Genomic DNA, 25,225 nt, shown 5'->3' with positions numbered 1-25,225 from the left:
CACAGCTGTGGACTATATCATCTCTAAATCCATCCCTTTCCGACAGCACATATTACTACATATTACTACTGACCACAATTCACAGTGGTGAACAATGGCAATGTAGTAGGGTTGTGGTGGATGCTGCGTTGTTACTGCAGCAAGTTCGGGAAACAGGCTACTGGTTTGGGCATACGGATTATTCTTAGTGATTCATCTTCAGTTCAGCTTTTGGGTCAACCATGTGCAGTGAGTAAAATGGATACAATGTATTCACTATTATCAGTAAATTATCAACTATCTCCACTTTTATGATATAATCTATGAGGAGGTAAAGGCTGAGTCCGGAGATCCCCCTTTATCTGCCTGTGAACAGGCGTATAGTACCCCGATTAAGATCTTGGAACTCCACTGATTAGTTTGGTATTGCTACTTTATCCAGATCAAAGTCTGATTCGCTTGAAGATCCTTGACCCATATTCCTTAAGGAGAGTCTCCTCCCTGCCTTAGAACTATCTAATCAATTGGTTAGAAATACTTCCTGTGCAGTGGATTGATGCTGCAGCCTCTTAAAGAAGGAGTGGGAGCCCTCCTCCTAAAGCAACCAAAGGTGATTTCCTCCAAACTACATTTTTTTAACCAATCACACTAGTATCTGCCATGGTCACCTAGCTTGCTTGCTAACCAATCCTGTTGAAAAGTTGAATCGCTTAGATGAATGCAAAGCCATGTTTCAACTGGAACACAGCAGATGCTGTTCTTGTTGCTCCTCTGGGTCAGCTGCTCACTGGAAGGGACCTTTAAAACTAGGGTGTTTTTTCAGGAGGTTGACCATGTCACCTGGTTATGCTGTCTCAAACCAATGGAATTAATGGGCAGGCATTTGATCGCTGAGAGGTGCCAAATGTTGGTTAATGTTTTCATCAAACCTTTGTGTGGTCAACTATGCTCCTTCATCTTTGACACAACAGCCTGCACATATGACACCCGGCTTTTGAATAAATTCAGCCAGTCTTTTTCTAACTCTATTGGATGCCTGTGAAATGGCATGGCATGGATTCAATGTTGGATGTCTCGCAATTTACTCAAATTGAACAGAGTTACTTATTACTCAGTGAGATTTTGAGACCTGTCTCAAAATATAGCTCAAACTCATCAGAAAACTACACCCATTTATAACAAGTGATACGTTTGAGCAAGTGGTTGGCTCATGCAGTGTATCACATCTTGAATGCTAAAAATCACTTTACTGTACCATGCCAGATCTAGCCATTTAAAAGCTTCAAAGTCTATTGAACGTTGTGTTGCGACTCATTCTGGAGCTTGGTAAATGTGACAATATTTCTAGAGACACCCTGGGATATCTGTCATTACGTGGAAGGGAGGTGATAGTGGATTGGAACCTCAGTCAACTTTTTGTCCGTAATTATCACCCGGTAATACGATTGACCTTTTCCAAGAGATAATCATAGAGCAAGTGAATCATTTAGTTCATAGAAGACAACTAACGCAAAGGCAAAGCAATTTGACTCAAAAAGAATGTACAGCCTTGAAAGAATTCAGGGAGGATACAATTATCTCAATTAAAGAATCGGATAAAGGTGACAACATTGTAGTCCAAGATAGCTCTTCCTATTGAGCAGGAGTGAGACAACTAAGTAATGATCAACATTAGGAAAAATTGAGAAAGAATCTATTTAAAACTATAACCACTGAATTCCACCAAAGGCTGCAGGAATGGCTTAACTTGGACCTTTTAGACATGGAAGAATATAGATATCTTAAGGTTGAGCATCATATCACTCCACCTATCTGCTTTCTTCCCAAAGTGCATAAATGTTTACAAAGACCACTGGGCCATTGTTAGTTCCATCGGGTCACTGTTTGAGAACACCTCAAGATTCATTTATACTTTTCTTTTGAACTATATCATTTGCCTGCCCTTCTTTCTATGTGACACAATAGATTTTTTGGGCCAAAATCAATGATATTCCCTGGCAAGAGAATTATATAAGGACAACAATCGATATAGCATCATTATACACCTCTATTTGACATGAAGATGGCAAAATAGCTGTCAAATATTTTTTACAAGCAACATATACTAGTTATTTGGAGCACTCAATCCTGCTTATAGAAATGTTATCTTTTTGCCTTAGACATAATGTATTCATGTTTAATGGAGAGTACTATTCACAAAGAAAGGGCACAACCATGGGGTCCTCATTTGCTCCAATGTATGCAAATCTCTTGATGGGTTTTGGGAAGCTGAAACAATTTGGAGAGAGGAAAATCATGACACTTTACAGCACATTGTTCTATGGACAAGGTTCATTGATGACCTCTTTTTGATATGGGGAGAGACATGAAAGATTTAGAAGAATTTATCTCATTTCTCAACTGAAATAATCTTAATTTAAATGTTACTTCCTCCATCAGCACAGAACATGTAACATTCTTAGATGTTGAGGTATTTGTGAAAGATATGAGGCTTTGCACAAAAATTCATTGAAAAGTGACTCATGCAATAGCATGCTCCACGCAAATAGTGGCCATCCGAAAAATCTAAAGTGGAGTATCCCATTTGGGGAAATGCTGAGAGCCAAGAGAAACTGTTCTGAAACTGAGGACATGGAAGAGCAATTACAGGAAATGAAAAAACAATTCTTATCCAGAGATTATCCAATGGAGGTGCTGTATGATGCCATGAGACCGGTGAGAAATTGACCGAGAGAGGACCTTCTGGTTGCACGTGGAATAAAAGAGGATAACATTCAGATGATCATCAAGTATAAATATCAACATAAGCTACTTAAAGAGATCCTAAATCATAATTGAAGAGTACTATGACAACATGAGACACTAAAAGGAATGCTCACAGATCATAGAAGCATAACCTATAGAAAAATGGCCTCCATAAGCGACTATTTGACACAAAGCCACTTTTCTGTCAGGAGACAGGTTTCTACAAATTGGTTGAATACACCAGGTTTCTGGCGGTGTGTTAAATGTAAAGCATGTGAACATGGGGTCAATACTACAACATATAGATTCCTGAACGGCGGAGTGGAAAAAATTCAGGAGCACATCACATGCAAATCTAAATTTTTGGGTTATGTCTTGGAATGCCCTTGCGAAATGCAATATGTAGGGAGTACGATAAATAAACTGAAAATGAGAATTTTACAGCACTTACATGCCATAAAAATAGAGACTTCTCCGATCCAATAGGCAAACATTTTGGGGAGCAGCACAGGGGAGATAACAAGGGGCACAGATAATTTGGTGTAAAACACATTAAGATAGAGGACCGAGGAGGAGATAGAGTATTGGCTCTTAGGAGAATGGAATCCTATTTGATAATATCATTGGGAACAGAGACTCCGGATGGACACAATCTGGATACGGAGTTACATGTACATTTATGATGTCTCTGAGAAGTAGCTTTATTTTCCTCTCGTCTTCATGAGGTCTGAGACTATGGCTTTTTACATGAAGTACAAATCGTACGAAAGGACTAAGAATATGACCCAGTTTTGGAGGAATTGATTTATGAGCAGGCGTAAAGTGAAATCTATAGTACATTCTGAGAAAATGAATCAATGTTTATGTTTGTGTACTTTCAGGCAATTCCATCAGTGAATGTGTTATTGTCATCCTGTAATCTAAGAAAGACACAAACGGCAGATGTGTAGGACACATGTATTTTGTGGCACTTTTTTGCGTAACTTACCCATAAATTGATATAAAATGTTTAGTTTTGAATTAATATATGAATTCAGCATTGATTGCAGGCTCTTGCATATAGTAGGTTAGGGATTGATGTAACACACTCAGCAGGACACACTCTTGATCCCATCTTCATTACAGGAACCTCTGCTACCTTCAGTCACACCACAGGACTCCCACGGACATACCACCAATGCATCCATTTCACCTTTAACACACCCACCGTCATCAGACCCCAACACCAACCATAACATAGAAACTGGACAAGAATAACCGACGATCAGCTCACCACCGCCCTCGCCACCCCTACCATCGCACACAATGATGACCCAAACACCGCAGCACAAACCTTCCACAAATGGATCACCGACTGCGCCAACACCATAGCCCCCCTTTAAAAAAACATCAGCACCAACGTAAAGAAAGCCAGCTGGTTCACCCCCGAACTCCGAGAATCTAGAAGCACTTGTCGCCGCCTCGAGAAAATCTGGAGAAACACGAAATCCACAGAATCCCATAGCAACTTCAGAGCCACCACCACTACACAACACCAACTCATCAGAAACACCAGAGAGAAATCTATACAAGAAGGAATCTCCTCACAAGCACACAACAACAAGGAACTCTTCAGTATCATCAAGGAGTTCACCCAACCCAACAGTGAAACAAAGGACATCCCACTGTCACAGGACCTCTGTGACAGACTCAACACCTACTTCCACCACAAAATCAAGACCATCCATGACAATTTCAGCAAGGACAACCTACGTGCAGAACCCCCTGTACCAAATCCTGACACCAACAAACCAACAATCACCACCTGGACCCACCTCACCACTAAAGATACGTTGATAACATTGAAGCCCATACACTCCGGGGCCCCCACGGACCCATACACCCACCACATTTTCAACAGAGCCGCAGACATCATGGCCCCCAAGCTCCACCTCACCATCAACCACTGACTGGCTGCCGCCACCTTCCCCGATGACTGGAAACATGCCAAGATCAACCCCCTCCTCAAGAAACCCTTGGCAGACCCCACCGACCTCACAAATGTCAGGCCCATCTTCCTACTTCCATTTCCTGCTAAAGTCATTAAAAAAGCTGTCAGCCAACTCATCACGTTTATAGAAGACCAAAAGATCCTCAACATCTCCCAATCCGGATTCAGGAAAAACCATAGCACTGAAACAGCCCTCCTGGCCTCAACAAACAACATCTGCTCCCTGCTGGACAAGGGAGAGATGGCTGTACTCATCCTATAAAGACCTCTCAGTGGCTTTCGACACAGTCTCCCATCACACCCTGATAAGAAGTCTCCACAAAGCTGGCATCAGAGACAAGGCCCTCGATTGGATCCAATCCTTCCTCTCTCGCAGAACTCAATGAGTGAGACTCGCCCCCTTCCTCGCAGAACCCACACCCACCACCTGCAGAGTGACCCAGGGATCCTCCCTCAGTCCCACCTTGTTTAACGTCTACATGGCCCGCTATCCACCCTCGTCAGAAGCTAAGGAATAAACATCATCTCCTACGCCAATGACACCCAACTCATCCTCTCCAACGAACCCGACAAAGCCAGACACAACTTCCACGAAGGCATGGAAGCAGTCGCCAACTGGATGAGAAACAGCTGCTTTCAACTCAACGCAAACAAGACAGAAGTACTCATCATGGGCCCTCAACCCAACGTGTGGAATGACTCCTCCCTCAGACACCCACCCTCGGAAACTCGCCCACCCCCTCCAGCCAACCACGCAACCTCGGAATCATCCTGGACTCTGACCTCAGCATGAATCATCAAATCAATTCAGTCACCTCCACCTGCTTCGGCAACCTTCGCCTCTTACGCAAGACCTTCAAATGGATCCCCCTCGTACATAGAAAGACCGTTACACACGCCCTCATCACCAGCAGACTGGACTACGGCAACACACTCTACGCCGGAATCAACAAGAAACTCACCCGCAAACTACAAAACATCCAGAACGCCGCCGCCAGACTGGTCCTCAACCTACCTCGACACTGCCACATCTCGCAACACCTGCGTACACTGCACTGGCTACCCATAGAGAAAATAATCACTTTCAAGATCCTCACCCATGCACACAAAGCCCTCCACAACACCGGACCAGCCTACCTGAACCAGCGACTCAAACTTCCATGTAATCCACAGGGCTCAAAGCTCAGCCCAGCTCACTCTCGCAGATGTACCCTGCATCAGGAAAACCAGAACAGAGGATGCTCCTTCTCCTACCTCGCTGCCACAGCCTGGAATGCCCTTCCTCTCCACATTAGACAAACCACCTCCCTCCTCAGCTTCACGAAGAAACTGAAGACTTGGCTTTTTTAAGAACCACCTCACCGGTATACGCTACACTCCCTCCTCCCCCCAGTGCCTTGAGACCCTAACGGCTGAGTAGTTGCGCTTTACAAGCACTGATTAATTGACTGATTGATTGATGCACTCAATGGCTTTGCATCACATGATTTCTTTGCACTTTAAACTGCTGTTTTGTACATATCAATTTTTATAGCTGCTGAATGACATATACTAAGTATTATCTGGTTATCTGGGAAGTTTGCCTTTGCAGTAATTCCATCAGTGAAGAAGGAATTTTCATCTTGTACATTTTTTAATATACAAATGGTATGTTTATTGTATATGGCATTTGCAGTTGAAGTATTTTAACATTTTGCAATTTGTGCACACTTTTTTGTGAAATTTGCACATGGGACTATGCAAAACGTTTTGTGATTGAATCAGTATATGAATTCAGTGTCCATTGTAGTTTTTTGCACACAGTAGACTTAGAACCGATGCAAATGAAAAGTTTTGCACCATATAACTGGTTTACACTTTGAACTGCGGTTTTGCACAGGAATACTCTTCAGTGAACTGTTGAATGCCATGTATTATCTATTGTTCGTGGCATCCAGGATACTTGCACTTTCGATATAAATGTTGGGAGTACTTAAACATATTTTAATCTATCTTATAGCTTTTGCAAATAATAAATGTTTATATCAGCAAATCGTGGCCATTATAAACGTTGAACAGCACTTTATGGGTGTCTTTATATTGCAGGTTTTGCATAGTAAGTGATCTTACTACCTCAATAAATGAAGCCTGTAGACCACTCCTTAGACGATGTCTATCAAATATTTTAGTATAACAACAGATTGAAGAAAGGATGTACCATAGAGGGCTTATTATGTAAGACATTTGGTCACAAGTTGTACAAAGCGCTTTGCACTTTATAATGTCTAGATGTTAGATCAGGACAGTATAAACAAATATGGGATAGATTCTTCTTGCTCTTTTCTTGGTCACTTTGTATGAATTGTGTACTTTACACAGATTAGTGATAGTATAACACTGAGTTATAAACTGAATTTGTGATTTATTATGTTGAAAATAAGATAGGTTGTATCAGATGTATGTGAGCCTAAGGCCCATATTTATACTTTTTCAGTGCCGCATTAGCACGCTTTTTGATGCAAAAACGACACAAACTTACAATATGCAATTGTATTTTGTAAGTTTGCGCCGCTTTTGCATAATAAAATGACGCAAATGCGGCGCTAAAAAAGTTGATATATGGGCCTAAATCTGTTGCAGCACTTTGAGCATACTGTCGATTATTACCTAGGGCATTTCATCATTTTCTCTAGACATGTGTGGTCTTGGATTTGCATACTGATTGAAATAGGTCTGGTTGCACTTTACAAGGACTTAAATATGATTATAGTACGGGGCGTTTACCATTAATCAGAGCAAGTATGCGTGGTCTAGACAGGAATGAGGGATTGAACTGTGTGGACACTTAAAATGAAAAGGTTTGCAAAACAGGACTCTATGGTCCAGCCGAAGGCATAACGCCGAAATGTGTCGACCTTTCCTTACTCAACTATACGAGCATTCAAAACAAATAAAATACCTAAAATCTCCTGGAGTTCTCGGTGCAGTGCTTCTGGTTTCAGCATGGTGACTATGGGATGAATATTCAACTATATATGTACATATATATATATATATATATATATATATATATATATATATATATATATATATACTCAATGAAAAAAACAAAGGTTACTTTGTAATTCAGCAGTTATAGTTAGAGTTCTTTCAGGTAACTATAACTCGTGCCCTTGCCATACACAGTTTTCTTACCAATAATGTTATTGCAGTGATATCAAAGATGCCATACAAATCTCATCACTGACATAATATGCAGAGTAACTAGCTGTGCATGGCAAAGGCGTGAGTTATAGTACCCTAGGGCGCAAGTTATAGTTACCTGAAAGAAATCTAACTATAACTGCTGAATTTCTATGGTTTTGCTGCAGCCAGGCCTTGCAGCTAAGCCCTTATAACCACCCAACCCAGCGCCATGCATGGCCTTTGGCTGTGCACAGCGCAAGTTGGCCACAGGGCCTATCTCTGTCAGTGGATGTGTGAGTGGGTGCGTGAGTGTCTCAGTGGGTCTGAAAGTAGGTGTCTGAGTCTATGAGTGGATATGAGTGGGTGGATGAGTGTCTCAGTGGATGTGTGAGTGGGCACCTGAGCCTCTGGGTGCATGTATGAGTGAATGAATTAGTGTATGAATGACTCTGTGGTTTGCCTTTCAAATTTTTCCATAATCGTGATTATTTTGCAAATAATTAGTGGAAATTTGTGAACATTTATGACACTAAATTATATTAAACCTATAATTTGCCCCTAAAATACACCTATATCACACCTCTGGGGATAGGGTACCTTCACCCTGACCCCTTATGCCACTTTCAATCTGAATTTTCACCCCCCAAAACCGTGTCCCATGAAATAAAATGATGGCTGCAACTTTCTAGTCGGGGTGCAATCAGCCAATTGCAAAGCGTCTTTTTGCACGTGTATTCGTGAAAATTCACAAAAATGTGTGATTTATTCACAAAATATTCGCAGCCATAGATATACAAATGTATTTGCCCTTAAATATCTCCTAAAATACTGGACAGACTTACAACAAATACCAAAAAGCACAATCTGCGAACCAGCAGGTAGGTTTCTGCTAAATGTAGTGTAAATCCATCCAGTGCTTCAGGCTGTAGACGTGTTGACAGGCCCAAGGGGAATTCTCAGCCCACATTTGATGGGTCACCCAGAAACTTCCAGTGGGCAACAAGAATCACCAGTCCACTTTTTGGGGGGACATTTTAAAAGAATCGTCAAACGATGCAAAGGTTATAGGCAAGTCAAAATACACTTTTTCTATGGAAACATGGTCCTAACTATAACTACCTAGTGGTGACCGCCAGGAGGTAACTTTTAAATAAAATATATATATATATCTATATATATATATGTATGTATATATATCTATACATATATATATATATATATATATATAGATATATATAGATATATATATAGATATAGATGGATAGATAGATAGAGATAGATATATTTATCCATCAAAAAGTTCTTAAGCCAATCCGCCAATGTCATAACATAGCGGTATGTACCGCCAGCCTGTTAGTGGTACTACCGCCACATTACAACCGACTCCTGGGGTCATAATGAACTCCTAAATTCCTACTTGTCCTACTTTTAAATAGCAAGCACCCTGCTTTATGTGCAATAAGGTTTATTCAGGGGTGCACTATTAATACTTAAAAATAAAGTTTCGATCTGTCAAAAGGAGTTAACTACATTTAAATTACAGACCCTGGGTTCCTTTGTACTCTAGATTGGGGACTTACAGGTAACTTAAATATGACAAATAGGTGTATACTAATTTAATTATGTTTAAAGGGGAGCACAGGCACTTTATAACTTGTTAGAAGGGAAAGAGTACACAGAGCTCTACAGCGAACAAACTTAATCAAGGCAAAGGTCGCAAGGTACACCATAAGACTGATGGTCAATTCCTGTTATTATAATTATTATTAGTAGTATTATTACTACACCGCTCATCCTGCCTTTTCATTTTGAGAGTAAATCATTAGACACAGAAGCAATACCTGCCACTTTTCCTTTCATTCTCACCACTAGTGTAAGGAAATGCCTCCTTGGCATGGTTACCCCCTGACTTTTTGCCTTTTGCTGATGCCAGTTATGATTGAAAGTGTGCTGGATTCCTGCTAACCAGGCCCCAGCGCCAGTGTTCTTTCACTGAACTGTACCTTTGTTCCCACAATTGCCACAGCCCTGGCACCCAGATAAGTCCCTTGTAAATAGTACCCCTGGTATCAAGGGCCCTGATGCCAGGGAAGGTCTCTAAGTGCTGCAGCATGTCTTATGCCACCCTGGGGACCCTCACTCAGCACATACACACTGCCTCACAGCTTGTGTGTGCTGGTGGGGAGAAAATGACTAAGTCCACATGGCACTCCCCTCAGAGTGCCATGCCCACCTCACACTGCCTGTGGCATAGGTAAGTCACCCCTCTAGCAGGCCTTACAGCCCTAAGGCAGGGTGCACTATACCACAGGTGAGGCCATATGTGCATGAGCACTATGCCCCTACAGTGTCTAAGCAAAACCTTAGACATTGTAAGTGCAGGGTAGCCATAAAGAGTATATGGTCTGGGAGTTTGTCAAACATGAACTCCACAGTTCCATAATGGCTACACTGAAATCCGAGAAGTTTGGTATCAAGCTTCTCAGCACAAGAAATGCACACTGATGCCAGTGTAAAATTTATTGTAAAATGCACCCAGAGGGCATCTTAAAGATGCTCCCTGAATACCAGTCCGATCCTAGTGCCTGGCTGACCAGTTTCTGCCAGCCTGCCACAACCAGACGAGTTTCTAGCCACATGGGTAGAGTGCCTTTGTCACTCTGTGGCCAGGAACAAAGCCTGTACTGGGTGGAGTTGCTTCTCACCTCCCCCTGCAGGAACTGTAAGACTTGGCGGTGAGCCTCAAAGGCTCATGCCTTTTGTTACAGCACCCCAGGGCATCCCAGTTAGTGGAGATGTCCGCCCCTCCGGCCACTGCCCCCACTATTGGCGGCAAGGCTGTGGGAGATCATGAGAAGGAGGAGTCACCCACAAGTCAGGGCTGCTCCTAAGGTGCCCTGAGCTGAGGTGACCCCTGCCTTTAGAAATCCTCCATCTTGGGATTGGAGGATTCCTATTCCCCCAATAGGATTGAGGATGTGCCCCCCTCCCCTCAGGGAGGAGGCACCAAGAGGGTGTAGCCACCCTCCAGGACAGTAGCCATTGGCTACTGCCCTCCTGACCTAAACACACCCCTAAATGTAGTATTTAGGGATGACCCAGAACCCAGGAAATCAGATTCCTGTAACCTACACAAAGAAGAAGGACTGCTGACCTGAAAACCCTGCAGAGACGACAACTGACTTGGCCCCAGCCTTACCAGCCTGTCTCCAGACTCAAAGAACCTGCACAGCGACACATCCAACAGGGGCCAGCAAACTCTAAAGCCTCAGAGGACTGCCCTGAACAGAAGGACCAAGAAACTCCTGAGAACAGTGGCACTGTTCACCTACAGCAACATTTTTGCAACTTTGAAGCAACATTTAAAGAACTCACTCTTCCTGCCGGAAGCGTGAGACTTCGCCCTCTGAACCTGATGCCCCCGGCTCGAGCTCCAGAGAACCAACACTGCAGAGAGGACTCCCAGGTGACTGCGACCTTGTGAGTAACCTGCGACCACCCCCATGCACCCCCACAGCGATGCCTGCAGAGAGGATCCAAAGGCTCCCCCTGACCGCGACTGCCTGGAACAAAGAGCCCGACTGCCTGGACCAAGCACTGCACCTGCAGCCCCCAGGACCGAAAGGAACCGAACTCCAGTGCAGGAGTAACCATCAGGTGACCCTCTGCCTAGCCCAGTTGGTGGCTGGCCCGAGAAGCCCCCCTGTGCCCTGCCTGCATCGCTAGAGTCACCCCCAGGTCCCTCCATTGATTTCTACAGAAAAACCTGATGCCTACTAAGCACACGGCACCCGGCCACCCCTGTGCCGCTGAGGGTGTGTTTTGTGTGCCTATTTGTGTCACCCCCACAGTGCTCTACAAAACCCCCATGGTCTGCGCTCCAAAGGCGCAGGTACTTACCTGTTGGCAGACTGGAACCGGAGCACCCCTGTTCTCCATAGGCTCCTATGTGTTTTGGGCCCTCCTTTGACCTCTGCACCTGACTATCCCTGTGTTGCTGGTGCAGTGACTTTGGGGTTGCCTTGAACCCCCAACGGTGGGCTGCCTATGCCCAGGAAACTGAACTTGTAAGTGGCTTACTTACCTCAGAAACTTAACCTACCTTACCTCCCCCAGGATCTGTTGATTTTTGCACTGTGTCCACTTTTAAAATAGCTTATTGCCATTTTAACCTATACTGTGTGTGCTACTGCTCTAATTCAAAGTTTCTTACTTACCTGTGTGGAGTACCTTGCATTTTATGTATTTACATCAAATATTGAATCTTGTGGATCTAAAATAAATTAAGAAAATATATTTGCCTATATAAAAACTATTGGTCTGGAGTTAAGTCTTTGAGTGTGTGTTCCTCATTTATTGCCTGTGTGTGTACAACAAATGCTGAATACTACCCTCTGATAAGCCTACTGCTCAACCACACTACCACAAAATAGAGCATTCAAATGATCTAATTTTGCCACTATCCTACCTCTAAGGGGAACCCTTGGACTCTGTGCACACTATCTCTTACTTTGAGATAGTATATACAGAGCCAACTTCCTACAACTAGCATCAAAGCTTTTCTTGACCCCTTAATAGTGACATCCATTGTGTGGTATTGCCGACACACCAGTCCTCCCAAGAGTAGGCATCTCACAGATCTCCCTTTTGAAAAAGTTCTTTACACTCATCTGACCTAACAAAATGAACACCCTTTTTAAGCAGATGGCTTACAGGATCCAACAAACGGGCAAAACATATTATAAGCAACATTCTGCTAGTCTCATCTTTTAACTCACCTTTGATTTGGAGCTAATATGTCTCTTTTACCACATCCACCAAATCAGTTTTATGGCTGACCCAATCTTTTAGTATCTATGTCCCAAATACTTTAGAACAGTGCTCTTGATTCCAATTTATTTTCCTTAACTGCTAATTCTGTCTGCTCCAGCCTCTTCATTCTCTCCCCTAAAAAAGATCCTGTCCTTGGACATTTCCATCATGCACTAAAATATCATCATGAAAAGAACATTGAAATAGACTCAAAATTATTTGCGTTGTGTGCACGAATGCTGTTGCCATGGAGGAAAACACTGTACACTTTCCTACATGTGACAAAAGAGGTCAGAGGTTTTGAGTTAGTGCATGGGCCCTCTTGACTGTGCACTGTGAAAGTTGTGTGTGCAGTTAAACAAAAGAGTACAAGAGCAGCGCATGGTACCACAAGGTTCACAGTGCTCTTGCTTATCAGTAAACAGATACACAGCAGGTGTTTGGGTAACTTATGGAGGCTGCAGTCACATAAAGGGAGTAACACGCACATATCTAAGTAATAATCATCAAAACTACCTCAAACTTAATCGATAGACATCCTTGAAAAGTAAAAAGAAAAAAGTGAAAAAACAGAGTGACAAAAGAAAGGTGAATAACAGGCAGGTATCAAAATTGCCACCTGATAAACAAGATGATATAGTTTGTCATCAATGCAAAGATGACACTGCATGCCATTGAATTTAAGTCTTTATTAAGGTACATGGTGACTCTATTAAAATAACATTTTCTAACACTATCACAAATCAACTGAATAGAGGGCAATCTCCAGCTAGCTGAACCATTTACTCATCTCTATTGCATGCAGATAATCAACATAGCGAAGCAAACAATACATTACAATTTACATTGCCATGTTACTGTATGCAGATTGACATCAAAACAACCGATTCATTTTGGCACCTCTTCACAGAGCATCATTAATAAATAACATGAAGTTGCACTTAAGTTTTTAAGGGCTGATAGCATGAGGGCATTTTGCTACTCAATAAGGCCAAGAGAACATCACTGTCTTCCCCGCTTCCTTCGTGCCTCATTTATCAATATATGGTGAAATCTCAACAAAACCAAAACAAGGAAATATTAACTTCCAGTGGAACTAGAATATCCCCTACATGATGTACAGTTGTGTCATCTGCCATGTGTGCTCAACTGCAAACATCTGGTAATCTGATTTCTGGATTTTTGGCCCCAGCCTCACAATAATCTAGCATGTGAGAGAAGGACTAGGTCTGCCTTTAAAAAGAGTCTGGTCCTGGACCTGCAAGCGTGAGTAGGCTCAGTAGTGGCACAGGACTCCTGTCTCTGTCAAGAGTTCATGAAAGTAGCATGGTAGTAGCAGTATGCCATTTATTGTAGTGAGATAAGCATGACCCTCCTTACCTGCATCATGAAAGTGTGAGCCTAGCCGGATAAATTTACACTGCTTATGATGGACCCAGAATCCTAGTGCTGAGATCCCATGAATGTGTGTTGTGAGTGACCAACATTTCAAACACTGCATGAGTGTCTGGGTGAGACAAAGTGACACGCACCTGCTGGTTCCATTGCCAAAGTCCTTAGCCTGTTCACAGGCACAGGAAGGTCAGATTGCTTTTACAGACAGTGGAAGTGTATTGCTGATATTCTTGAGACTGGAGGGGGGGAATCCAGACAATGGGTGGGGAAAGAGGAGACAGCCTTCCCCTTAGAAATTAGGACTTTTTGATGCAGAGGTCTGCTAATTAGTCTTCCTGAAACTGCCATTTGATGGATCGTAAGAATGAAGGGTGGAACCGCAGTTCCTGTTGTCAGAGTGAGAAGGGTCCTTAAGAAGCAAATCACCTGCTCTTTCCATTATGCTACTAGCCCCTAGAACACAAGGGAATGGTAGGGGCAGGGAGGCGCCTTCTAGTATACTAGACTCACACCCATATTTGATACTTTTTGTGTTATGCATAATATTGAGCCTATGTTTGGAGTGATAGAAAGTACTGAAGGTGAAACACTGGGCTTATCAATCACATTATTGTGCTGTAGGTTCTTTGTTGATCTTTTTTTTTATACCCACACAATGACGTTCCTGAAAAGCCTATGACTGCTCAGTATCACTACCACTAAACGTCAAGTGCTGAAGAGGTGTACTTGACCCAATTTTTTAATGATAGTACGACAGTAAATGCAAACTACCCCAACCACTGCCAACCACTGTGACTGTTGCCCCATAGCATATGCCTAGCTTGTGGACCCCCAACGGAGTCTGACTCTTTAATACTATAGAAGAACAATGTTTAGTATAGCAAACGCAGGTCTTCTCATATTTTATTAAACATAGCTGAGAATTTGATTTTTTTTATGATTCAATTTTGCAGACATCCCTGTAAGGCTTTTTGCATGTGTTTTTCTTACTCGAAGTGACAGTAACCTGCTTTCAGAGTTCTGGCACCTCCTTAGGTCTGTGGAGTGTTAAAATTCTTCAATAAATCATAAAAGCATGTGTAACTACATCAAGTTAGTAAACACACGAATACAACATATTTGTATTAAACTACAGTAGGCTATTGGAAAAACTATAATTTCACAGTGACAGTGAAGCAGAAGAAACAGTTGCAAACACACAGAATATAAACAATAATACCATGACAGTAAACTAAATAAAAACATAAATAAGAATATTTTTCAAACTAGGTTTGAAACACTTAGGGGGTAATTTTGACCTCGGCGGTCTTTTTGAAAGAACGCCGAGGGACCGCCGTGCGGAAGACCGCCAGTGGTGGCGGTTTTCCGCTCTGCCTATTATGACCGTTGGCAGCTCTCCGTCCTTTTACGGACGGAGAGCCGCCAACAGCCATACTGGCGGGAGGCGGGGAAGTGGAGGTTGCTCCACCTCCACCGCCACGCCAACAGAACACCGCCCAGCGAATCACGTCCTGTGATTCGCCGTGGCGGTGTTCTGTTGGCGGTGTGGTGTCGGCGGAGCTGCCCCCATGGCTCCCGTCCCCTCCCGGAGGGTCGTCGGACCAGGTAAGTCGATCGTCTGTGAGGGGAGAGGGGTGGGGGGTGTTGGGTGTTGTGTGGGTGCTTAGGGGTGTGCGTGTGTGTATGTGAAGGGGGGGTGTGAGTGCGTGTATGCTTGCTGGGGTGTTATGTGTATGGGAATGAGTGCGTGTATGTCTGTGGGTATGTCTGTATGGATGTGTGCGTGTATGTTTGAATGTGGGTGTGCGTGTCTGACTGTGTGTGTGGATGTTGGCATGTATGTCGGTGTGTGTGCGTGTAAGTATGTAGGTGGTGCCTGCGTGCGTGTCGTGTGGGTATGGGTCAAGTGATGTTGGGGGTCGGGGTAGGGAGGGGGGCCCTGCCACCTTTGGGGGGTGGCAGGGGTGGTGGGGGGGTAGGGGAGGGTTTTGGGGTGGGGATGGGAGGTGGGGGAGACCCCTATCAGTGCCAGGGAAGTGATTCCCTGGCACTGATAGTGCTTACCGCCATGGATTTCATGGCGGTTCAAACCGCTGGAAATCCACGGCGGTAAGCCGGGTCCAAATACCTCCGGCGGTATAGTGAGGGCCGCCGGGCTGGAGACCCAGGTCTCCAGCCCGGCGGTTGTCTCTGCCCTAGCGGGCGGAACGGAGAACCGGCGGATGACCATGGCGGTAACCGCCATGGTCATAATTCCATGAAGGGAGACCGCCAGCCTGTTGGCGGTCTTACGACCGCTTCTCCGCCTTCCGCCAGGGTCATAATGACCCCCTTAATCTACTATCCAGCACAATCGGATAACACGTCACTTGTAAACCAAAGTTGGGTACTCATTTGAGGGTTTTGTGTACAGCCTCTTCAGTTCTCCGGATCTGCCCAATACGCTTTTGCATGCATTTGCAGGTCCTCACTTCCCCTCATAGTCTCTCCCATCCCCGCTTTGTTGTTGCTTGCCCTGTCCCTCCCACTCCCTTCCGCAACCTTGTTGCTCATCCCTGTCCCTCCTACACCTTCCCATAACCTTGTTGCCTGCCCCATCCCTTGAAGCTCCTCCTGCTTCTTCATTGCTTGCCCTGTCTCTCCCTGCTCCTCCTGTGACCTCGTTGCTTGTTTCCAACCATCACTTCTTCAAGAAAAAAGCACTAAGACGTGGCCAATGCTGGCTTTTTTTCTAATTTGTAGCCATGCTGCACAGCGGGGACCATGTTGCTGTCCAACACATCTGAAAGTTAAGAAAATATTACCACCATGACACGGTTAGTGCCGGCTGCCTTGTCGCACTTTTTTCTTTATTTTCCATTACTTTAAGACATGTTGCACTGCAGCCCAGCCACTGTCTAAAAAATACTGAAAAGCCAATAGATCTTCTATAAGAGAAAGCTATTGGCCTTGCCAGTGTTTGTTTCTTGTAGGCGATACCAGGTCAAACAGCCCAGTGGGTGGAAGCGCAGTGATAGCCTTTCAAATGCAAATGCCTTTACCATGCTCCTAATAGGCTAACATGTACACTTTCTGGAAAATCAGCAAACGTTTACAAGAACAACTGAGCAGCAGCTACATGTGTCGACAAACACAGAGAAAGAAAAAATAAAGACCTTTCACCCCCTCTTCTTGAATCAAAGCTCGGCAATGTGTGATTGGGGAGGGTGCGTTGAACACACCATTGTGATGCGTCATACCTTGACCAAACTGTAGCACGTGCTGCCTCGCACGGTCTGCCATACAAAAATACATTAAATAAAGTACAAAAACCAACCACCGATGCATAACTCGGCTCCTCACTGACTCCTTGTTGCTGTAATAAATGAGAGTTAATACCACGTTTCGGATTTCCGATCTCTTTAGAATCAGATAGGGGAACTCACTTCAGTAACGAGGTGATTAAACTCTTCTGTGCAGCACTAAACATTGAGCAGAAGTTGCATTGTAGCTATTGCCTTGAAGCATCAGGATTAGTGGAACAAATGAATGGTACGTTGAAATCAAGAATTGCCAAGATGTGTGCCACTACAAATCTGAAATGGCCAGACACATTACCTTTGGTGTTGATGTCAATGCAAAACACACCTGACAGGAAGACAGGGCTGTCGCCCCATGAAATCCTCATGTGCAGAGCAATGAGATTGCCAGCAGTTCTAGCCAATGCACTTGTCAATATTACAGGTGATATAGTGTTGGACTACTGCAAGGGTCTGGCTGGTGTGATTTGCTCTTTCTCTCAGCAGGTGCAGGCCACCACCCTGCCACCCATCCATGACCCAGTTCACAATCTGAGAGCCGGAGATTGGGTCGTCATCAAAAAGCATGTCCGCAAGACCTGTTTGGAACCACGTTGGAAGGGTCCCTACCAGGTGGTGCTAACGACTACGACAGCTGTAAAGTGTGCAGGACTTCCGAACTGGATACACGCAAGTCATACAAAGAGAGTGGTGTGGCCACAAGAGCATGAAGAAGTGTTGTTGAGAGCACCAACAACAGCGAAACAGGTAGCTACACTTGAACCAGAACAAGAGCCAATTGAACCTGAGGTTGAACCTGAGCTTGTGGAAGATGGGTCTATCACCCCTATAAGAGACGAGAGTGGAGAATTACAGGAGGGTGTGCAAGAGCCTATCTCAATGGATACAGCAGGAGAGCCTAGCGCAGCAGAGGTTCTCCCAGAAGCAGACAGTGCTGAAAAGCAGATGGAGCAAGTGCCAGATCAAGAGGGTGAAACAGTTGAGACGGATCAAAGCCAAAGTGATTCGACTCATCCTGAGCCCGTTGCAAGTCCATCGAGAGAAAACACCATCAAGAAAGAAAAGGAAAAGAGTTCAATCTTGAGAAGAATACTGACAGAAGGAACAAGAAAAGGAGATAATTGGCCTGAGTCACAATTTGGGATAAAGAAGGAATTGGTCATAAATGAAACAATAGAAAGAAAGTGGATACTATGAGAAAGGAAGAATTAAGTGAAGGAGAATTAGGTGGTGAACGAAGGTTGAAAAGTCGAAGATATGCAGGTCCAGAGTGGGCATACACAGCTACCAATGAATGGCAACATGAGTTTATGTCCTTTTGTTTTTATGGAGAAGTTCAGAGTCAGTACTTTGATGTAACCTGAAGGCGATCGAATGACTGAATTGTTGAACTGATCTAAGAAACTTAAGAAAGAAACTGTTGAAAATAAAACCAAAAGAGACATTGATAACCTGATATGGCAACTGAAAACCGGATGTAACAAGCTGCTGATTGTTTTTGACAAAGGGGTTCCTGGATGTGAAAATGAATTGAGAGAAGGGAATTTTTCTTCATTCTTGATTTTTTCCGTTGCACTTTATTTAAGAGTTACTTCTGCTTTCTGATTCTTTACCGATCATGGCTGAGCTAAATAACCAAGTTAGAAATGTTAGGTATTGTAGATATTTGAGTGTCAGAGTAGCAGTTATGTGTGGAATAATGTTTATAATAATGATTGTGTGAATGTCTATTCATGCTATGAAAAAGGCTATTATTGTTTCTGTTCCTGAAACTACTACACTCACAGCTTTAGAAAGGTTTAAGCTAGATGAGAAATACTTGCATGATTGTATTAATGCTCAAGGAGAGCTTTCTTTTAATATATTCTATCGCTTGTTGAGTGAGTATGTTGAGATGCTGGATGCGAGAAACTGTCTTGTGTGTACGCAAATTCCTTCCTCAGTGGAAGAAGGAGTTACGTACCATAGTTTGCCGTTAACATATGGCATAATCTGTAGTTTGCTACTAACAAGATTCTATAACCAAGAGTATATACAATACTTTTACTCTAATTACGAGGTAGTGTTTTCATTTGTTCCTATTATTAGATATCTGAGTAAAGTAGCTAAAGACCATGATATAGTATTAGTTAGAGGCTTCTTTAAACCGACATTAACGTTTGGGACCGCATACGCGCACAAGAATAACCTAACATGTTTGCTTACACCATTAGAAAAGAGCTTTATAGGGCATACTGATGATAGGAGAAAGGCATTGAAGGAACAGTTAGAAAAGGGATTAGAGAAGAGAACTTATAAGAATGATTATGCTCACACTGCTGTTAAAACGCAAGGGAAGTTAACTTTAGATGCATTAAATGTAGGGAAGCTTTGTATGTATAGACCAAATTCACGCACTGACACTTTATTTGTGGGAACGAGTGAATGTAGGCATGTGTTTCTGTTTCAGAGTAAATGGACTTTTATGCTGAATTTTCAGGACCCTGCGATTCCTGGGATCTATTACATTTGTGAAATTAATGCTTATTACCGTCTCGCTAGAGGATGGTATGGGACATGCTATTTGGGGATAGTTTTCCCTAAAATTTACCAGACAGATGATCTAAAGAAGTTTCCGAAAGTGACTGAATTACATCTTAAGCGACAGAGGAGGGAAACCTCTTCTGCAATTGTGGGAGATATTTTTGGTGCAGTAATTCCTTCTGTAGGAGTTATTTTAAATGCGATCAGGATTGGGAAGTTGTCTACTATTGTGGATAACATGCTGACAAATTTTACAGGGGAAATACTCTTGTTAGATACTGAATTATCTGCGGATAGAGCTATGATGCGTCGAAATAGGCTTGCTTAGACATACTTTTAGCGAAAGACGGCGGAGTCTGTAGGATGATTAATGCTAGGCATTGTTGCTCGTTCATACCTAATAATGATAAAGAGATAAGCGACTTACTCACTAACTTAACTAATTCAAGTAAGGATTTGAAAGAGTTGAAGGAACCAGGGGTTTGGGAGAAAGTTGGATAGGGATTTGCTTCAGTGGGCAATTGGTTTGGTCAAATTTGGAATGGGGTATTATTGAAAACTGTACAGGGAATATTAATTGTGATTGCTTATATATTAGGATTATGGGGCATATGCAAATTATGGCAAAGGATAAGATTAAGGAAATCTCAAAATAATCAGAGGAGGGAAGAAAAACCTAGGGGAAGAATCTATAGGGAAAATATGAGAAGGCGGCAAAATACAGCTGAGATGGAACTGTAAAATGTTAGTAAATAAAGGTATGATGACATTTTTAGTCATCAGAGGAGGGACTGCTGAAGCAGATATGCTAATTAAGAACATTATTAATGATGTTTATGTGTTTTGACTAATGAAAAGTTTGTAGAGAAATTAATCGTAGAGAAAATAATGTGCACGTTTGAAAATGTGCCCTCTGGGCGTGTCAGCCACTTATACGAGATTGTACTAATATAACTGAAACTGTGTGAAATGATGTAAAATGTATAAGAATAATGTAGTAATATGTCATATTGAAATGTATAACCTGTGCTTTACCTTAATTTGTAGTGCTAACTAGTCTTCCTAGGCCTCGCACACAGAGAGCTGAAATATTAAACGTTTTGCAAGAAGCTGGATGTATGACTCAACCCTGAACTGCCCGATGTTAAAGTTGCTTAGCTAGAATCTTCTGCCATGTACCGGCAGACAGAAGATGATGAAGACAATTTGATACAATTATGTGTAGAGTATGCTAAATGTACTTTCCTAGGACTTGAACAATGGAGGCACTGACTGAAGAGGAACATGCAACAATTTTGATTCCTGAAGAGCCGGATGATGAGGACATAGTATAGCGGACCAATCCGTATCTTGTGAAAGGACTAATATTAAAATTCGTAGATTTGGTAAACAATACTATAGGTTAAAGTCATATCTGCTGACTGACTGACCAATTAGGAATTAAGGGGATGGACTGGGAGACCCTAATAAAAAGTCATGACGAGGGGCTAAAACTTCAGATGCGAGGGGAGAATTGATGACATCAGGACATCAGGAGACGATGTTCGAGATTCTGTCATTGGGCTCATACTCTTGAGAGCCTGATGTGTAGCTGATCGATTGATGACCTGAAGACGAAGACTGACTTTGTTGCTGATCCATTCTGTGGATAGGTAGCTATGAAAATGTGACTGACTAATTGTACCTTTTCTTCTAGGTACCAACTGCACTGATTATAGATTCTCACTTAGAAAGATGTTTTCCAACCTCATGTTTTCTCTAAATTGTTTTGCATGAAGTCCCACATGCTAATGCTAATCTTGGTTAGGTATGCTTTTAATGGTGACGTTGACAGTGACAAATGACTGACAAGCTATCTGCTGAACTTTGCTATTGATGCTGGAATCTTTTTGGCTTATGTAGGAGCATTCAAGCATATGTTTTCTTCAAGTTATGTATTTGACGTTTCGTAAATGAATTAATAATTGAGCTGATTGAATAAAGTTTGATCTAACAGATAATTTAGTCTTGTAATCAATAGGGAAATAAAAATTTTAACTCTTTACCGAGTTGTGGTCATTCATGAATAGATGGTTATAGTTGTTGTCAATTAAAAATTAATGGTTGGCTATACTGATTAATGATTTTGGTTCATCGACCTGTACGCGTCCCCTTGTAAGTTTACTTACTAAGGTCCAGGCGCGCTAGCAATGTAAATGTGCAAACTTTATTTCAAGAGTGAAACATCACTTCCATTAGCTGAAGTTAGCTCGGGAAAGTTCTTAAAACCTGGATTTTCGACCTCCATCTTGAAGTGTGGTGTTGTATTAGTATGCAGCTGTGGTCTGCAGTAGTACACCTGTGATTTATCCTGACTTCTAGCATTCTTTTTTAAATGCATTACGAAAAATCACAAAGGGGCATTTGATTGCAGTTTCTATTTTTTACGCTTCACTTCTGCTTTAAGAGGAACGAATCTTCTTGTCTGTTACAGCAAGGTAACTGTTGCATGGATTTTCATTCACCGCCTGCCTGAGGCGTACAGCAGGGTGGCTCTCGCCTGCCTCTGTAGGTGTTCTGCGTAACCTTTTGCTGCCTCTTTCTTCTCAGAGGGGTTTCCGAGGAAACAGGCTCGAGTCTCATTTAGCTCTGGTTATATTTAATTTTAGGATTCCCTTTTATGAGCTGATACAGTTAGGTTCCCCTCGGCTGCCTCTAACAACATATTTATTTTATGTTCATGTTGACGGAAGGAGTGCCACAATAGTTTTCTTACTTGTAATTGCAATTTTTCGTTTATAACATCTAATTGCATTGTTTTTAATTGTCTGTGCATTTACTTTTGTGTCTTAATTTGTGAAGTACAAAAATTATTAATGAAACCATAAAGCACTCTTTGCACTCCATAGCTTTGGCTAACTTTGACCACCTGGGGCCTTATTCTGGTGGGCTGGATCAGTGCAGAGCCCTGCGCCTATTTTGGCGCCTGCAGCGTATAAATTGCATTCGTTTAACCCAATAGTTCTCTGAGTTAGTGCTTTATTTTCAGACAGCACAGGTCAGGCACTGAAATAGACAAAATTTACTCACTATTTCCAAGCTCTACTGGAGTGTTAATCAACACTTTTTTGATATTCACCATTTCCAAGTGTAAGTTTACTCCTAACTGTAGACTTAAATTGTTCACCTCTTAGTTCAGTGGGTTGAGACATCGAAGTGGAATTTATAAGTGGAAATTGTCTACTGGAAACTTTCACACTGGGCAGAGATCTTCACCACTGCCATGGAGATCTTCCTATAACAAAGCATGGGAACCAGGAACAAAGTTTAATAAAACTTTTAAAAAATAATACATGTTTTTATTTCATGATAAAAAGTAAATTACTTTAAAATAATGATTAAGCTAGAACTAATAAAACAAAACTATACAGTACATTGACTCAAAGTAAATGCATATCAACTAATGAAATAATTAAAATATATGAATTGTTTTTTATGGGCGAGCGCAGTGCGCTCCGTCCCATGCTGTAATCTCTCTTTGGGCTTCTAACCACGCCCATGTCACGTCAGTCACTTTCATTGGTTTGTGGGCTTACCTTTTCAAATCCGCTTGCTTCCATTTGTGAAAGGCATGCATACGTCATGCCTTTTCCAGGGTTTAGCCCACTTACATAGCACCGGTAAACTACTGAAACCATTTGAGGCTCAATGTTTTCAGCATGGTTTCCGGACTACTTTCTCTGTTTATTTTCCACGCAGCGTGATCGCGCTGGGGTTTAAGTAGCACAATCCCGCTCATTTTTTCCGTTTTCAATTTCAGCCCGATCGCGCTGCATTTTACACAGCACGATCGCACTGTGGTTTTTTTCTTGTGATTTGTGTGGAAAGAAAAGTCCGGTTAGGAGTTTACAACGCTAATAGCTCTAACTCGAGCAAATGCGAGACCCGTTCCATTGCAAATACTTGTTAAATATTATGTTTGATCATACTGTAAAAACACAGCCACCCACATGTTAATGTTTAATAAAATTTTATTACATTTAATTAAGTTATGATGTTTTAATAATGTAAAATGTTCTTTTTAAAAACATTTACAACTTTAACTGCTTTTAAAATGCTAATTATTCATTTTCAAAATGATAAACTATTGTTTTTCTATTGAATCATTTTTTTAAACATTCAATACAAAGTTATATATATATATATATATATATATATATATATATACACATATATATATTTCATTTTAAAGTCAAAATACTTTAATGTGTTCCATATGTTTCCCTATGAGACTTATAGTAAGTCTGAGCCTCAAATATTTTCTATAATTATTTATGTATTAGGACGGTTTGGGTCTAGAGAAGTGAAGTTTGTGAATAGTAAGTGGCTTACTCCTTTATGGATGGGTTTTGTATTTGGATTTCCCTTCTAAACCTCTCCTTTCGCCTCCAGGTTAGGAGTAAGTATTCCTCATTTACCAGCCTCTCCCCTGGTTCCTTCCACATTTAGTACCAAAATGTCTATGTGTGGGAGGTCTCTGCACACTTGCCACACAGACCTACCCACACAGAAATTATTGGAGTGGCAGAGACAGTGATCTCCATACAAAGGTTTGTGAATTGATTGTTGAAGTACATTAGCAGTAGTGGTAGTACTGCTTCTATCCACCTTATGGAGGGACACCTTAATTCCCAAAGCTTGTTCCAATGGATTAAACCTGAAGGCAGATGCTCGAAAGTCTATCATCCTAGACTACAGACATCTCTGAACCCAAACCTGAGAGAACAGTTCAGAGAACAGCTAAAGACAAAAGTGTTAAAGCTTCTAAAAAAGGGAAGGATTAGTCAGTGACTGGGAAACATCAGACAAGATTCAACCACACCAGTCAGATCCTAACAGCCCACAAGTGCATGAAGCTGACCTTTCCACTTCAAAACTTCCAGCCCTCTAGGTATCCACAGGGAAACACACATCACTGTATTAAACTCTCAAGTAACTAAATACATACAGATTGCAATAGATACCTAGATATAGGTTTAAGAGATACAACTGCCAGTGACCCAGAAGACTCATTGCTAACGTCTCATACATCTCAAGTTATATTCTTTAGTGAAAACGAATGTAGTTTACCCAAGATATGCCAACGACTCACAGGAATCCCCAATTTATATCTGTTTTAACCCTGACTTTGTCAATGTTCCTTGTCATCTTGGAACAACGACGTTTCAGATTCACACATATTGTGCTGTAATATTTTTGGCTAGAATACTGTAGAATCTCAAAACCTACAGGGACAGTATCTCCAACAAGTGCAAGCGAAAACGTGCAGCATGTCAGG

Source organism: Pleurodeles waltl, chromosome 2_2 (genome assembly GCF_031143425.1).
Source record: "Pleurodeles waltl isolate 20211129_DDA chromosome 2_2, aPleWal1.hap1.20221129, whole genome shotgun sequence".
Taxonomy (NCBI): domain Eukaryota; kingdom Metazoa; phylum Chordata; class Amphibia; order Caudata; family Salamandridae; genus Pleurodeles; species Pleurodeles waltl.
This window is presented reverse-complemented; position numbering follows the sequence as displayed.